At 35.7% G+C, this 16,298-nt stretch overlaps 1 pseudogene across 1 annotated transcript; it reads left to right on the top strand.

Moving 5' to 3' along the window:
- The first annotated feature begins 11,379 nt into the window (after positions 1 to 11,379).
- Positions 11,380 to 12,987, top strand: LOC306639587 (protein Mdm4-like; annotated as a pseudogene). The gene has a single exon. The product of its transcript is annotated as a protein Mdm4-like (transcript).
- Positions 12,988 to 16,298: the final 3,311 nt, after the last annotated feature.

Genomic DNA, 16,298 nt, shown 5'->3' with positions numbered 1-16,298 from the left:
ACTTGCTGGGCATTTGTGTCCTTTCGAACAAGGTCTTCTTAAGCCTATTGCACATTTTTAAAGTGGATTATTCATAGATTGCTGTTTTGGTTTGTTTTTGATATATAGTTCTTTGACTTCCTCATATATTCCATATATCAACTCCTTATCAGATATGTAGGGTGTAAATATTTTCTCTCTCTCTCTGTACGTATTCTCTTCTCTCTGTTGATTGTTTTCCTCTGTACTACCCAAGACTCAGAATTCAATGTAATCCCAATTGTTTACTGTTGCTTTTGTTTGCTGTCATTAAATATCTGTGTCCATTCCAATGTCCTGAAGCATTTCTCCTATTTTCTTCTAGTCATTTCAATTGTTTCAGGTTTTCCATTAAAGACTTTCATCTGTTTTTGATTGACTTTTGTAAGTGGTTGAGGAATAGGACTCTAATGTCTTTCTTCCCTATGTGGTATCCAATTTTTCCAGAATTATTTTTTGAGGACTGTCATTTCTCTAGTGTGTGTTCTCAGCACTTTTTTTAAATTAAATTTACTGAAGATATATGTTGACTTCTAAGCTCTCAATTCTGTTTCATTCGCCTGTGCATTTGACTATATGCCAATACTATATGCTCTTGTGATTACCACAGTTTTATAGAATACCTTGTAATACAAAACAGACATCATTGTCTTTGAGTTTGTATTGTTTGATCAAGATGGCTTTGGTTATTTGAGTTTGTGTGTGTGCACACAGTCAAACATGAATTTTAGGATTGTTATTTCTAGTTCTGTGAAGAAGGTCATTGATGTTTTGCTGGAGAATGCATTAACTGAATCACTTTTTAGTATGAACATTTTGGGCAATATTGATTCCTTAAATCCATGAACATAAAATATCTTTCCATATTTTTGTGTCCTCTTCAACTTCCCTCATCAGGAGTTTGCAGCTTTCATTGTAAAGATCTTTCATCTCTTCAGTAAAAATTATTCCTAGGTATATGTAGTTTTATAGATAATGTCAATGGAATTGCTTTCTTGATCCAGTGGTTACCTGAGACTAGGGATGGGGAACAACTGAACTGTAGGGTAGAATGAGGGTGGAGGCATCTTCTTTGATGATGCACATTCACATAAGGTAATATATCTTGATATGGTACATACATAAGATAAATAACAACTGTCAAAACTTACCATATTCTGCACTCTAGTTAGAAACAACTCATTACCTATAATTTGTATCAGAAAAAAATGCTCATTCAATTCTCAGGTAATGGCATTTTTATTTTAAATCCACCCAAATTATTCATTTAATAACAAAGGTCTTAAGAAAGTGTCTATTTTGAAATCATAAGATGTGCCAGCATTAATGACTCATGTGTTCATCATTAAACTTCATGTCAGTAAAACAATGATACTAAACTCTAGTGGTTTACTGCATCACATATACACAAAAATAAAACAAATAAAAATCTCAACACCTGCCTAAACAATAGCCTGACAACAAAAATGTATTACATGAATATATAGCATCGCACCAAAGTAACACAAGTAAACTTATGGCATTTTTATTTTTGTCAGGGGGAATATGGCTCTGCTTTAAAACTTAAAACAACAACAAATATAATGGGTGAACAATTAGTAATAATTATCAGGGATATCATGCTTATATCTGAACTTTTTATCGATATCATAAATTGAGAATATTTCCCCTGTCTTCCACCAATGTATATTGGCATTCAATGTACAGAACACTATGTGGTTAATAGCTTATGTTAGTTTGTGGAAGAAAATTTGTTACTTATACTATATTCACAATTCCACATTTTATTTTTACTGTTAAATTCTTAATTTTATTTCAGGGCGTTGTAGTTGTGCATAGTAGTGGGATTCATTTTGATATATTCATAAGTGTATATAACATAGTTTTCTCCATTTCAATCCCCACTACCAGCCTTTTCCCTCCCCTCCTATTTCCCCTAATCCCTTTCCTCTATTGATCTTCCTTCTATTTTTATTTTTAAGTGATGTGTTATGGTTACATATAAAATTGGAGTGCATTGTAGTATAATCATCCATACCTATGGTATAATTATGTCAATTTTATTCTCCAGTTCTTCCCTTTTGCATATCTTCTTCCTTCCATTTTCATGATATCCCTCTTTTATATTATGTTTTTCCTCTCTAATTTCCATATATGAGGTAAAATATTCAACCCTTGACTTTCTGAGCCTGTATTATTTTGTTCTGCATGATGTCCTCCAGTTCTATCCAATTACCAGCAAATAGCACAATTTCATTCTTTTTCATGGCTGAGTATACATACATTTTGTATGTATACCACATTTTCTTTATCCATTCATGTATTAATGGTCACCTACATTTGTTCCATAACATGGTGCACTGTGCTGCTATAAACATTGACATGCATGTACCATTATAATATGCTGATTTTAGATCTTTCATAGTGGGATAACCAGGTCAAATGGTGGCCTCATTTCTAATCTTTTGAGGAATTTCCATACTGCTTTCCAAGGGGGATATACCAATTTTTATTCCCATCAACAATGTATGGGTGTACATTTCCCCCAATATCCTCACCAGAAATTATTGCTATTTGTGTTTTTGATGGTTGCCATTCTGACTGGCATATAATAAAATTTCAATGTAGTTTTGATTTGTATCTCTCTGATTAATATGAAGGTTTTTTTTTTCTTATATTTGTTGGTTATTTGTATTTCTTATTCTGAGAAATGTCTCGAGATCTTCTGCCCATTTACTGAGTGTTTTTAGTTTCTTGGTGGTAAAGTGATTTTTTTTTTTTTGTCTTTATATAGTTTGGTTATTAATCACCTATTGGAAGAGTAGCTGGCAAAGATTTTCTTCCATTCTTTAGGCTGTCTCTTAATGGTATTAATTGCTTCCTTTACTGTACAGGAACTTTTCAATTTAATGCTATCCCATTTATTGATTCTTGGTTTTAGTTTCTGAGTGTTAGGACTCTCACTGAGGAAGTCAGTGCCCATGCCAATGTTTTGGAGTATTGCCCGCACTTGTTATTTTAGCAGCGTCACTGTTTCTGGTAAGATTCCAAGGTGGTTGATCCACTTTGAGTTGATTTTTGTGCATGGTGAGTGATAGAGATCTAGTCTCCTTCATCTGTATATGAATATACAGTTTTTTCATTAATGTTTGCTAAAGAGGCTGTATTTTCTCCAGCTTGTGCTTTGGGCACCTTTGTCAAAGACTGTGTGACTGTCACAGGAGAGTTGGGAGGTGAAGCTCCAAATCTTGGCTCTTATGCACTGATGAATGAAAATTTAAAGTTAGACACAAAGTTCCAAACAAGAGAACTTTATGAGTGAAAGTGAAGTAAAGCACAAGGAAAGAGAGGAGAGAGAGAGAGAGAGAGAGAGAGGGAAAGGGGTAGAGAGAGAGAGAGAGAGAAAGAGAGAGAGAGAAAGAGGGAGAGAGAGAGAGAGAGAGAGAGAGAGAGAGAGAGAGAGAGAGAGAGAGAGAGAGAGAAAGAGAGAGAGAGAGAGAGAGAGAGAGAGAGAGGAGAGAGAGAGAGAGGAATCACCTCCAAGCAGGGAAAAACGGAAACAGTGCTGCTTCCAAATTCATTGCTGTTTGACATCAGTCAGAAGAACTGAGTTCCACCATCTGCAGTCTTTAACGATCAGATTTTAACTTCTCCTACATAAAGGGCACAGGAGTTTTTTACTAGAGTTTATCCTCTCTGAAACTGTCACGATGTCCATCCTATTCAGGGGAGCTTCATTTACAAGTCAATTCTACGTTATTGTGGCTGCTGGTGTCAATGACTAGGCAGACTTCATCTTACTGTGCCTGTGCTATTAAAAAATTTCTCTTTTGAAATATATTGAGAAACCTACAACCTTAAATCTAAACTTTACCTTGACCTCAGTAGACCCTGCAGGAGTTAGCCCCATTGAGCTTTCTTTTTTTTTTTTTTTTTATTGTAAACAAATGGGATACATGTTGTTTCTCTGTTTGTACATGGCGTAAAGGCATACCATTTGTGTAATCATAAATTTACATAGAGCAATGTTGTTTGATTCATTCTGTTATTTTTTCCCTTCCCCCCACCCCTCCCACCCCTCTTTACCCTCTATACAGTACTTCCTTCCTCCATACTTGCCCCCCTCCCTAACCCTAACTCTAACCCTTCCCTCCCCCCCATTATGTGTCATCCTCCACTTATCAGCGATATCATTCGTCCTTTGGCTTTTTGAGATCGGCCTATCTCACTTAGCATGATATTCTCCAATTTCATCCATTTGCCTGCAAATGCCATAATTTTATCATTCTTTATGGCTGAGTAATATTCCATTGTATATATATACCACAGTTTCTTTATCCACTCATCAATTGAAGGGCATCTAGGTTGGTTCCACAGTCTGGCTATTGTGAATTGAGCAGCTATGAACATTGATGTGGCTGTATCTCTGTAGTATGCAGATTTTAAGTCCTTTGGGTATAGGCCAAGGAGTGGGATAGCTGGGTCAAATGGTGGTTCCATTCCAAGTTTTCTAAGGAATCTCCACACTGCTTTCCAGAGTGGCTGCACTAATTTGCAGCCCTACCAGCAGTGTATGAGTGTACCTTTCTCCCCACATCCTCGCCAACACCTGTTGTTGCTCGTATTCTTGATAATCGCCATTCTAATTGGGGTGAGATGGAATCTTAGGGTGGTTTTGATTTGCATTTCTCTTATTACTAGAGATGTTGAACATTTTTCCATATGTTTGTTGATTGCTTGTAGATCTTCTTCTGTGAAGTGTCTATTCATTTCCTTAGCCCATTTGTTGACTGGACTATTTGAATTCTTGGAGTAGAGTTTTTTGAGTTCTTTATAGATTCTGGAGATTAGTGCTCTATCTGAAGTATGATTGGCAAAGATTTTCTCCCACTCTGTAGGCTCTTTCTTCGCATTGCTGATAGTTTCCTTTGCTGAGAGAAAGCTTTTTAGTTTGAATCTATCCCAGTGGTTGATTCTAGCTTTTATTTCTTGTGCTATGGGAGTCCTGTTAAGGAAGTCTGGTCCTAGACCAACAAGGTGAAGATTTGGACCTACTTTTTCTTCTATAATCTGCAGGGTCTCTGGTCTGATTCCGAGGTCCTTAATCCATTTTGAGTTTAGTTTCGTGCATGGTGAGAGATATGGGTTTAGTTTCATTCCGTTGCATATGGATTTCCAATTCTCCCAGCACCATTTGTTGAAGAGGCTCTCTTTTCTCCATTGCATATTTTTGGCCCCTTTGTCTTGATATTTTTCTTAATTTGCTCCCTTTGTTTCCACATATTAATTCTAAGGATTAGTATACTTGTTGCTCTACAAGTTACTTGCTTGTTATTTAAAGACAATTTGAAGAAACCCCATGATACTACAACTGTATTTATATTGATTTGTCTCTTTGTCTTCTATTCTGCTACATTGGTCTTCATAACTGATTTTATGCAAATTCCAGGTTGTTTGTGAATATAACTCCATGGTATAATCTGAAATCAGGTATTTTGATGCCTCCAGCCTCATTGTTATTGTTTAAGATTGTTTTGACTATTCTGGATCTTTTATTTTTTCATATAAATTTTAGCAGTTTTATCTTCTAGTTCTTGGAAGAATGCTCTTGGTGTTTTGATGGGTATTGCATTGAATCTGCATATTGCTTTTGGTAATATGGCCATTTTGATGATGTAAATTCCCCTACCAAAGTATCCTATAAAGTCCTCCTCAATTTCCTTTTTCAGTGTTTTATAATCTTCATTGTAGAAGTCTTTCACTTCCTTAATTAGGTTTATCCCCAAGTATTATTTAAGGCTATTGTGAATGGAATAATTTTTTTCTCAGCAGGTTTATTATTGGAATTGTGGAGAGCTATTGAATTTTGTGTATTGTTCTTGTCTCCTACAAATTTGCTGAATATTTTTATCAGCTCTAGAAATCTTCTGGAGCAGTTTTTTTGTTTTTGTTTTTGTTTTGTCTTCTAAGTATAGGATCATGTCATTAACAAACAGATCTAGTTTGTATTCTTTTCCTACTTGTTTCAATTTAATTTCCTTCCCCTGCCTAAACATGCTGGCTAAAATTTTAAGTACTATATTCAATAGGAGTGGTGACAGTAGAAATCCTTGACTTGTTCCTGATCTTAGAGGAAATGCTTTCAGTTTTTCTCTATTCAATATATTGTTGACTTTGGGTTTGTCACGAATAGCCTTTATGGTACTCAAGTACATTCCTTCTATACCTAGTTCATTCAGAGATTTTTCACATGAATGCAGGATTTTTTCAAAGGCTCTTTATGCATTTATTGAGATGATCACATAATTTGTTTTCTATTCTATTTACGTGATTAATCACATTTATTGACTTATACATGTTGAACCAATCTTGCTTCCTTGGGATGAAACTAGCTTGATCATGGTGTACAATATTCTTAATTTTTTTTGATGTGTGTGTCAATATTTATTGAGGATTTTCCCATCTGTATTCATCAGGGATATAGGTCTATATTTTTCTTTCCCTGGTATGTCTGTTTGGTTTTGGTATCAAGGTGATACTGGCTTCATAGAATGTGCTTTTGGAGTGTTCCTTACCTTTATATCACATGAAATAATTTGAGGATGTTTGACATTAGTTCTTCTTTAAAGGTTTGGTAAAATTCAGCTGAGAATACCTCTGGTCTGATAGAAAGGGAAGAAAAAATAATAAGATGAAGAAAACTAAGGTAAAAACAAACAAATTAAAAAAAATTCAAAACACTCCCATAGAAGCTCTACACCTTCAAATTCAAAACAAACTAAATAATGAACAGGTGAAGAAAAAGGTTATAAAAATGAAAGAAAAATTATAGAAAATTATGTGTATACATATTCTCAAACCAATCAACATGGCAAAAGCAGACACATATATACACACAATAGAAAATGGCATAAACAAGGAAAAGTAGAAAAAAATCTGAGTGAAAATTGAAGGATTCGTCCTCACTTAGATGGTCAAAATTGCTGACATGCATGCGTGTTCACTGCCTCTGCTATTACGCCCTTCTTTGTATTTCTCTTTGAATTATGTACGTATTTGATCAAGGACTGGGATTATTACATCCAACCTTTTTGTGTTTCTCACAAAGTTTCAAGCCATTGTGACCTGGAACTGAGGCTGGTTGTAGTGGTTCTCACTGTCCCTTCTCATAGTACAAGGTAGGACACATTATTGAGTATTGACAATTGGAGTTTTGTTTGGACAGACTAGGTTGATAAATTTCCAGAATTGAGATGATGCAGAGTTCCAAATGGAAAGGTCTAGCATCTGGGGTTTAGTTCTGATAGTCCTCTCGAACTTTTTGGGGTGATATTTACTCCAGAGAAATTAGATCCACATTTACTGTAACTGGGCAAATGCCTAACACTGCTTCAGGTCTGGGTCTCAGGAACTTTTCCAAAATTACTCTTATAATGTGGGGAGACTCACCCTCTATAGATCTCACATAATCTACCAAAATGGATGTGAATTTTCCAGGATTAGACATGGAGGGCAGATGTACCTGTCTAACCGGTTTCTGGTCTCTCCTCAGCTGGTCATATAAGCTACCAGAAACAAAGGAAAAGCAAGCCTCTCTTCTCTTGGTGTACCCAGCCCAGATCCCTCTGGGCCTAATCCTCTCTGGCCTATTTTAGTTGAAGTGGGGCTGTACTGTACCTCATGGCTGGCCTTCACTGTGAAGGTCTGTCAATATTTTTTATGAACTCCCAACCTATTGACATTGAAAGCTCCAACAAGACCACTTGCAAATGGTTCATACTCAACTCTCCACCCACCAACCAAGAGTTTAAGAACACTTTTCAATCATGAGCTTTCCACACTGTCTCTAGTTCAATTAAGATCACCCTTTCTCTAGGTTCACAGAATCTCCTGAAAATAAATAAATAAATTGCAAATAAAACATTTATTTGCAGTGCTTTTCTCTCGTTATGCCTTTTTTTAATCCTTCCCGCTATAGTGAATTGGCAGTACTAAAATCACAGCAACAGGCAGTGGCAGAAAGCTGGCCCATCTCTAATGTATTATTTCTTCATCTATATTCAAAGCTCCTGAATTTCTGTTTGTTATTTTACTGTCCAATATTGAATTTCACTGAAATCTCTTAGTCCCCTACCTTGCTGAAAAGAAATGTTCCTGCTGCTTGAATCTCAAACTGAGGGAACAAGTAGAAAGAGTTCACTTCCCCTCATCCCCCATCTTCTACTGCTGCATTCTTAATTGATATCTATGTTATTATAATTATGTATACTGGGTTTCCCAAAGTTAAAAAATACTTGTTAATTGTCAAAGGTACTTTCTTTCACATTCCTCTTGACAATAATCTGTACCTGTGCCAGAACAATTTTTAAAGCTCTAAAAGCACTGCTGTGGAGAGATGCTAAGCATGTCATTTCACTAGTAATTTATTTTCCTCTCATCACTTTCAAAATCCTTGAAGTAGAAGAAACAATAACTAATAAATTCAAATCACCATAGGGATAATTTTTTCATATGATCCGTTTTTGATACTGATATTTTATTGAGATCCATCTAAAATAACTACATGTACAATGTCTTTTTTCTATGAGAACTAATTTAAAGATTACTTTCCTTATATAAGCAATACAAAGATTAACTTCTATATTCTGCTTATATACTGCTGATAACTTGAAAGTATTCAGCACACTTGAAAGTTATAATTTCTTAATTTTCTCTTAACTCAAAATGTTAAATGACAGAAAATTGGCAGATTGATTGCTTCATCTCTTGTCTTTTGAATTTCTTGCTCTCTTGGATAAAATCACAACCTGATGTTCTATATGATCTTTTAAAAAGTAAGTAATTATCCATATTCAAATAATTTTTACTACATTTATATGTGCTTATTAAAATTTGTACTTGGTACACAATTTAATTTAAAGACTTGGTTTCTGTTCCAAGGTACTCTGTTGATCAGTTCAAGTCATTTAATAAAGAGAAGCAAGTCAGAATTATAAGTGCAATAGCTTCATTCAGAAAAACAAATTTGAAGGATGATGGGGAGAAAACTGTTAAAAGACAGGAAGAAACTGCAGACCAGTGTGTAGTTCTGATAATTTTAAAGAATAGGAGAAAGAAAGAAATATTGGATAAGAAGAGTCTCATTCTATTGCACTATTCTAAGAAAGTTCAACCAAGCAAATGGAGAGATATTGAGTTAGAATTATTGTCAGAGGTACTTACCTTCTTACGAGAATGTTCCAGAGGCACTGTATTCTCCATTCTTAGTCCTTAAAGACTAGCAAGGAAAAATGGCCTTGGTGTGAATACCATTGGCAACTCATATGGGAATCTTCTGGAGTAACCAGTTAATAATGTTACATTATTGACTGATCACAACAGTGCCTTTTATGACTACTATTTGTCACCCTTTCAACCACACAGATTATGTTCTTTATGAAGATCATCTTCTCCTATTGGCTTTTTTCCCCCCTGAATGGAAAACTTAGAGTAGAGGGTAATGAAGCAAGGAGTTTTCAATATTGTGTTGTTCTTCAACTGCATTATCTCCAGTCATGAACTATAGATCTGAAAACTGAGATGGATCACAATGTATTGGGGCTATCACCCTCAAAGTCTTCTGTCTTATTTTCCCCTTTTTCTGGTTATGGATGTTAAACATGACCCTTACTGGCTATTCTCTTATTTTTCTCCTAGAGAGAACATACTCTGTTAACCATTTAATACTACCTTGCAGATCAAGTCCTTTTGCTTCCTCTCTAGATGTGATGACACTTGGGGCTTCAGGGTCCTTGGCTGTTATCACTCATCTCTCCCTTCTATTACATGAAGTTTCATAATCCTGTCACAGATTCAAGCTCTGTGTCACCTTTCCTTATGTCATTAATGACTCAGACTATGGAGTTGTCATCGAACAATTTTGTGATGCAGATTACCTTTTTACTAGCGTCTTCCCAAAGACTTCAGTGAAAGGTTTGTTGTTTAGGTGGGTTTCTGTTCTCATGTTATATATTCACTCCAGTATGACTTTTTTATTGTTTTCTTTTAGAGTTTGCCAGGGCAATTCAGATATTATTTGACTCTTTGTTGACCAATTCTCCAGGTTTCTGTGTGCCATCCAAAGAAAAATTTCATTCCATTTGTTGGATTTTTGCCAGGGTGCTTAAATCCTATGTACTAGAAAATGTATAAGAGCCAATGAATTCTAGCTACTTCTGAACCTCTTAAACATGCTCTAAATTCCATTCTGAGGCATGCTTCTAGTTTTTCCCAGATGTATAAATGATTGTTTCAGGTTCTTTGTCTTGTGATACATTTAATCCCTTATTAGGCACAGCATGTCCCTGGCTAGTTTATACAGAAATTTATCCCCAGTTATCAGCTTATTTATCAGGGAAAATTGGACAGCACTGAAGAACATCACTTTGCCTCAGAGAGGCCTCTGGTGAATCTTCCAGCAGAGAGGTTGCACCAGGTTGTATTAAGAAAGGGTGGCCAACTTATCTAAGCTCTGAGATTTGGGGCAAATCCATTGGGAAGACAACATCATGAATTTCACTCATATGTCCCCATTAATGTTTCCTAGTCCCAGATTTACTAAAACAAGGTCCTGGACTTATAATAAAAGATCTGTGTTGGATAAACATTTACACATCACTAGAGCTCTATGACTCTATTGGATCCTTAATCTACTGCTCGTCCATGCCAATTTTTCCACTTCAGGGAATGAAGTTATTCAGACATTACTTGACTCTTTTATGCTACCAGGAACTCTTTGGCTTTCACACTTAGGCCTTAACTGTTTGTTAAAGACCCTCTACTCATCAATACCTTTAGAAATAATCAGGCGACTCTCCTTCCTTTGTCTTTGCTCCTCTCTTGTATTTCAAGTGTCTGAATTCCATCTGCAAGTTGTGTTTCCCCAGATCACAGGTTGCATCAGTAATTGGTGTTTCAACTTGTTCCAGGGGCTGTGTGATTCAGGATGGGGTCTCCTTGACTGGAAGGTGGTATGTGGGTCAATCCTCAACCATCATAATTTTGCCTATCTTCCTGTGATACCCTTGGCGCCATTTATTTTACTTCAGATTCTCTGAAAAGCAGATTAAAAGAAAAAAGAATTATAGATGCAAGAAACATATTGAGAGAAAGACCCTAGAAGAATAAAAGAAATTGAAGTGTGAGAAAAAGGTAGCACCTCACACCACACTGCAATGCTGAGAGCAGTGAATGAAAGTGGAGGTGAAGAAGTATCTCAGATAAAACTCAGGATGCAGTGCAGTTCTGAGAACATTTTGGCAAGGGAAGGCTGTAGCTGAAATTTCCTGTCAGAAGAGTTCATCAGGATTCCTCGCCGTTTCAAAATGCTGCCGAGGCCCTAGGACCTGTGACTGCCACCCCTCACCCCCGGGCTCCGAGGGGGAGCGACTCATGGGGCGACCGTAAGTTTTATCAACAAACTGCAGTATCTTCAGAGTCAAAATGACATCATATTCCACCTCTGCCCAGTGTTCAGCATCTGACAGTGCTTGCAGAATCTCTCCAGAACGAATCAGTAAGGTATGACCAAAATTGCCACTTTTGAAGATTCTGCAGGCGGCAGGTGCACAAGGTGAAATGTTCACTGTTAAAGAGGTAATGCACTATCTAGGCCAGTATATAATGGTGAAGCAGCTTTATGATCAACAGGAGCAGCATATGGTATATTGTGGTGGAGATCTTTTGGGAGAACTACTGGGACGTCAAAGCTTCTCTGTGAAAGATACAAGCCCTCTATGTGATATGCTAAGAAAGAATCTTATCACTTTAACCACTGCCACTACAGGATCACAGTATGGATATTCCAAGTCAAGACCAACTGAAGCAAAGTACAGAGGAAAGTTTTGGTTCCAGAAAAAGAACTGAAGAGGGTAATATTCCCACACCGCCTACCTCAGAGCATAAACGCAGAAATTCTAGAGGAGATGAAGACTTAATAAATTTAAGCCAAGATGAGACATCTAGGTTGGACCTTGGGTTTGAGGAGTGGGATGTAGCTGGCCTGCCTTGGTGGTTTTTAGGAAACTTGAGAAACAACTATACACCTAGAAGTAATGGCTCAACTGATTTACAGACAAATCAGGATATAGGTACTGCCATTGTTTCAGATACTACAGATGATTTGTGGTTTTTAAATGAGTCAGTATCAGAGCAGTTAGGTGTTGGAATAAAAGTTGAAGCTGCTGATACTGAACAAGCAAGTGAAGAAGTAGGGAAAGTGAGGGACAAAAAGATGATTGAAGTGGGGAAAAATGATGACCTTGAGGACTCTAAGTCCTTAAGTGATGATACTGATATAGAAGTTACCTCTGAGGATGAATGGCAGTGTACTGAGTGCAAGAAATTTAATTCTCCAAGCAAGAGGTACTGTTTTCGTTGCTGGGCCTTGAGGAAGGATTGGTATTCAGATTGTTCTAAATTAACACATTCTCTCTCCACATCTGATATCACTGCCATGCCTGAAAAGAAGGAAAATGAAGGAATTGATGTACCTGATTGTCGAAGAACTGTTTCAGCTCCAGTTGTTAGACCTAAAGATGTGTCTGTAAAGGAAGGAAATTCTAAACTTTTTAATCCCTGCAATTCAGTGGAATTCTTGGATTTGGCTCACAGTTCTGAAAGCCAAGAGACCATCTCAAGCATGGGAGAACAATCAGATAACCTTTCTGAGCAGAGAACAGATGTAGAAAATATCTTGAAGCCATGTAGCTTGTGTGAGAAAAGACCACGAGATGGAAACATTATTCATGGAAGGACAAGCCATCTTACAACTTGTTTTCACTGCGCCAGAAGATTGAAGAAGGCTGGGGCTTCATGTCCTATTTGCAAGAAAGAGATTCAGTTGGTTATTAAGGTTTTTATAGCATAGCTGAATCAATAGCAGAGAAATATTAGGGGTACCAGGTCACACATCAAAATGTCAGTATTGACCATCTCTAAAAAAAAAAAAAAAAAAAAAAAAAAAAAAAGAAGAGTTCATCACTTTACTGGGGAAGACTTGTGCTGACTATGTTCAACCAGTGCTTGAGAGCAGACTTTGGTAAGCACAGACTTGAAAAGTACATGTACATGTTAATAAATCTAAGAAGTCAGCAGCTACAGCTGTCAGTGATGGTCTCCACAGAAGATCCAATGGCACATTTTCATGGTCTCCACATATAAGAACTAATTGATGTAAATACATTTTTGGCTATAAAGTGTTAAGTAATAACAGCCCCCAAGTGAGGTGCATGTGAAAGGAACTGCCAATCTAGAAAAGGAGAAATAACTTGAGAGAAGAATTGTGGAGGAACACTTCTCTGGAAGGAAGTAAATCTACAGTTCATGAAGTAGGTGGCACTGGATACTTAAGTATGCCAAAGAGGGATCCTCCATTTGAAATGGAGTTATGGAAGATGGGCATGAAAGGAATGTTGTAATTAGAATTTGTCATCTATTCTCCTTTCTGAATTCAGAGAGCTCTTTCCACAACACTCATCTTGTAAATTTTTGAGGTCAGACTTTCAACCACTTTGAATTCCTCAACATAAGAAGTCTATCTAATCATTATTTTTAAATTCTTACATTTGAGAAAATGTCTAAAAATGAATAATATTCCATAGACATGTGATAATCAAATAAATGAACACAAATTTGCTAGGTTAAATAGCATTGGATGCTAATTGTTATGGTTTAAATATGAGGTGCTTCCCAAATCTCATGTGTGAGACAATACGAGAGAGTACAGAGGTGAATGACTGGGTCTTAATTGAGATTCTTAACTGGGCAAAAATTGTAGGCAGGTAGAGTATGTTGGAGAAAGTAGATCATTGGGGGTGGGTCTTTATGGTATATATTTTGTCCCTGGTGAGCTGAGTTCTCCTTCTGCTTCCACGTTGTTATAGCCTGAACTGCTTTCCTCCACCACAGTCTTCCACCATGATGTTCCAACTCCTCAGGGACAGAGCAATGGAGTCAGCCATCTGTGGATTGAGACCTCAAAAGTCATGAGCTTTTTCCTCCCGTACATTGTTCTTGTAAGTCTTGGTCATAGGAATGAAAATACTGACTGAAAAACACTATGCTTACACACTTTTTTCTTGTTTTCTTGCTATTATTGTTATTGATTTTCCTTTTATGAGTCAGGTCAGCAGTCAAAGTCGTTAAAGTGAAAGCACTCTAAGTATATTTTCATAATAATTTATATTCATAAATTTGAAATCAAAAAGCAATGATTCATTTCAGTTCAGTTCACACCATCCATTATTGTATATCTATTCCCTTAATTATAACCTAAGCTACCTTTTAAGTTAATATTGATTTAAAATTTAATATTATTTTCCTAATTTAATTATAATACAAGTTAAATGTATCATGATGATACCACTCGTGAAAAATCATAATTAATATTTTGATGTAGTTTCTTCTAATCTTTTATTTCAAGTTTTCATAATTTATATTTAATAGAATTTATTTAGTTCAAGAGTATTTTTCATTGATATTTTTGAATCGTTTTTGCTATTTCAATTTCATTGACTTCAGCTCTGTTTTTAATTATTTCCTGTGTTCTACTGCTTTTGATGTTGTTTTTTTCTTTTTTTTCCCTAGGGCTTTGACATACAATGTTAGGTTATTTATTTGGTGACTTTCTAGTCTTTTAATGAAAAAACTCAATGCAATGAACTTCTCTCTTAGAACTGCCTTCATAGTGTCCCAGAGATTTTGATATGTTATATTGCTATTCTCATTTACCTATATTTTTTTTATTTCATCCCTGATTTCTTCAGCTATCCATTGGTCAGTCAATAGAATATTATTTAGTTTCCAGGTGTTAGAGTAGCTTCTATTTTTATATATTGTTGATATCTAATTTCATTTCGTTATGAGATGATAGAACATAAGATATCTCTATTTTTTTTAAATTTGTTAAGAATTGCTTTGTAGCCTAACATATGATCAATTTTAGAGATGTTTCCATGTGCTGCTAAGAAGAAAGTGTATTCAGTCATTGGTGAATGAAATATTCTATATACGTCTGTTAATTTAAATTATTATTTGTATTTTTTTTTTATTTTATAGCTTCTTTATTTAGTTTTTGTTTGGAAGATCTATCCAGTGGTGGGAGATGTGTGTTAAAGTCACCCAGTATTATTGTGTTGTAGTCTATTTGGTTCTTGAAATTGAGAAGGATTTGCTTGATGTACACAGATATTCCATTGTTTGGGGCATAATATTTAGGATTGTTATGTTTTATTGATGAATAATTCCCTTAGGCAGTATGAAATGTCCTTCTTTGTCCATTCTGATTAACTTTGGCTTGAAGTCCTCTTTTTCTAATATGAGAATAGCAGCCTCTGCTTGTTTATGATATCCATGTGAATGATATGTTTTTTTCCCATCCTTTTATTTTTAGTCTGCAGTTGTCTTGGCCTATGAGGTGAGTCTGTTAGACAGCATACTGTTGGGTCCTGTTTTTAAATCCAATCTATGTCTTTTGATTGATGAGTTTAGATCACTTACATTCAAAGTTTGTGTTAAAAATGATTTTTATTCCCAGTTACTTTGATTTATTTCTGGTTTTAATTTGATATAGTTTCTCCTTTGATTGACTATTCTAATGTAGTCCCTCCTTTTGTTGGTGTTTATTTTTATTTTTCAATTCTTCATGAATATTTTATTGGATATCTTTTGTAGAGCAGGCTTTCTCATTGTGAATTTTTTAAAATTTTGTTTATCATGGAAGGCTTTATTTCATCATCAATTCTGAGGCTTAATTTTGCTGGGTATAGTATTCTTGACTGGCACATGTTTTCTTGATATATAATATTATAATACCTCCTACTTTTGAAAGTCTGTGATGAGAAATCATCTGATATCTGGATTGATTTCACTTTAAAGGTGACTTGTCATTTTTCTCAGGCAACTTTTAAAATCTATCCTTATTCTGTATTTTAGGCACTTTCATAATAATGTGCCTTGATATGTGTCTGTTGTGATTTTGTATATTTTAAGTGGAATAGAACAGAAGACACAGAGAAAAACCCACAGAAATACAGTTATCTCATACTAGACAAAGGTGCCATAAACACACATTGGAGAAAAGATAGCCTCTTCAACAAATGGTGCTGGGAAAACTAAAAATCCATATGTAACAAAATGAAACTAGACCCCTATCTCACCCTGTGCAAAACTCAACTCAAAGTGGGTCAATGACCTAGGCATTAGTCCAGAGATCCTGTGCCTACTAGAAAAAATCAATAAAT

The sequence above is a fragment of the Sciurus vulgaris genome (genome assembly GCF_902686455.1).
Source record: "Sciurus vulgaris genome assembly, chromosome: 11".
Classification (NCBI taxonomy): domain Eukaryota; kingdom Metazoa; phylum Chordata; class Mammalia; order Rodentia; family Sciuridae; genus Sciurus; species Sciurus vulgaris.
This window is presented reverse-complemented; position numbering and strand designations above follow the sequence as displayed.